General features: G+C 44.6%; 1 protein-coding gene across 23 annotated transcripts in view; it reads left to right on the forward strand.

Annotated features, from left to right (window-relative positions):
- celf2 (cugbp, Elav-like family member 2) overlaps window positions 1-2,063 on the forward strand; it is a 234,019-nt gene that overhangs the window by 154,344 nt on the left and 77,612 nt on the right. The gene's annotated exons all lie outside the window — the stretch shown is intronic.

Consider the following 2,063-nt stretch of genomic DNA (forward strand, 5'->3'; position numbering starts at 1 on the left):
TGTGTGTGTGTGTGTGTGTGTGTGTGTGTGTGTGTGTGTGTGTGTGTATATGTGCGTTTGCGTGCACGCTTATTCAAAAGTCCCATACTTGTATTTTGGGTTTCTACTAGAACATGTGTACTTGCTTTAATGTTCATTAAAAGCATTGTTTTTCTCATATTGTCTGTCTAAATATTTACGTGTATTCATCCTCCGTCTGAGACACCCTGTCTTAGCGCCTGTCTCTTTAAGTCCCCCCATCCAATAAATGTCCAGTCTGCTTTGATTTTTCAACGTTTCCAGATCTTACGCATATGAGCTTAAGGAGTCATTGCAGCCGGGGATGACTGTAACGGATATATACGATTTAATATTGTGGTGTTTTAATTATAGTTTAAAAAATATATATTACATATTTAGTCATCAAGACCTTGCTCTACAGCACCACTGGAGGTTAAAAACAGGTGTTGCATGTGGAAAACCTTTCTCGAGCCTGACTATAAAGGCGCGTGTTATTGCTGTGGTATTGCCTTTTCTTTCATGCTGTCTGCTCCGTTCTCCACTATTGTTCCCTCCCCAGGCCCAGGAGAGCGATAGAGGAAGTGGGCCGGAGCTTGCTCGCGTTCTTGCTCTTTTAGCCCTGTGTGGATATTTAGAGGCCCCCAGATCCCTTCTGCCGGGGCTATTGGCTGCCTCCCCGCCTTTCCTCTTGGCTGCGCCGGCTAACTGGAATCTCATCAGTTGAGCGCCTGCACTCGCCTGCTTCTGTCAGTTGGATCAGCAGATAGCCCTCCTGGGCAGGACAGAGTGGATTCTGCGAATCCCGCAAGAGCCATTCGCAAGGATTTGTGCTCGGCTTCCCAAATTCAGAGTCAAGCTTGTTGTTTTGCACGGACTCACCGTGTTAATTGCTCGTGGAATAACTATGTTCAATTTGGTCTGTTTTCCTGTGCCGTGAGAGTTAGTCACTTATCCCTTGTTGGAGGTGTGAAACAGCCCTGGGGAGGACACATACTGCAGCAGTTTGAGGATTATAGGAACATGAAATCGCCTTCTTCTACACCATAACACCCTCCCTCACTCTGTTCCGTCTGGTCATCCCTCCGCCTCGCCAGCTTCTCTCTCCTGCGGCATCTCTATCCTGGTTCTTATGTTTGGGGCTTTTTTAAGTCGGATACCAACACATTTGGATTGGAGGTGCTTGCAAGGGCGTTAGTTTAGTTTCGGAATGGGAGGGGGACAGAATAAAATCAAGGGTTCTTCAACCTTCAACCAAGTTAATTAAATTGAATGACTTAAATTTATAATTCTTAATTCATCAATTTCCCCCCTGAGTAGTATCTTCATCTTCGTATCCCATCCAATCAGAAGGTAAAGTCAGCCTGTTTGTAGTCTGAAAGGCAAGGCCCAAGGTTGTTGCTGTAATCCAAGAATGTCATTTTTAAAAGATGAAACCACAAAGTAAGAAACCGCAGGCCCTATGTGTGAGATTAAAGCCACGTTTCCACCAGACTCTTTGGGTACAGTACCCTTAGAGCCTAAGACATGTGCCTAAACCCTGGATCTGTTTTTCCGAGAGCACAACAGTTCACTTTAGGTCAATCTGACCCAAATACAAGAAGTCAACCGAAAACAGTGCATCTACTAGCCTGTGCTTTCAACGTTGCACACAATTCATTGACTTACATGTGGTTTAAAGGTTAATAACTTAATTTATCCATAGCCTATTATGACCATACGTGGCTCACACATCATCACCTCTCCTACAGCTGCTCATGTTGTTCACCTTCTTCTAAAATATGAGAAACACCAAAGCAAAACCAAAACACCCAAGACGTTTGGGGTTGCTCTATTATATCTGAGACCAGAAAGTGTTGGCGAAGAAAACGGAAGTCACCCTTTAATGTATGTGTGTGTGTTACGGACACAACAAACACAACTTAAATGGGACCGTCAACATATGAAAGAACTCCGAACCCTATAGTAAATAGCGACTAAACTTTGAACTGTGAAAACTAGACTACCAGGACTCCATTCTGAAAGGAGAGCGATCTCCCTGTCTCGCTTCTGGGGGGGGGGGGGGG

The sequence above is a fragment of the Etheostoma spectabile genome, chromosome 23, assembly GCF_008692095.1.
Source record: "Etheostoma spectabile isolate EspeVRDwgs_2016 chromosome 23, UIUC_Espe_1.0, whole genome shotgun sequence".
In the NCBI taxonomy this organism is placed as follows: Eukaryota; Metazoa; Chordata; class Actinopteri; order Perciformes; family Percidae; genus Etheostoma; species Etheostoma spectabile.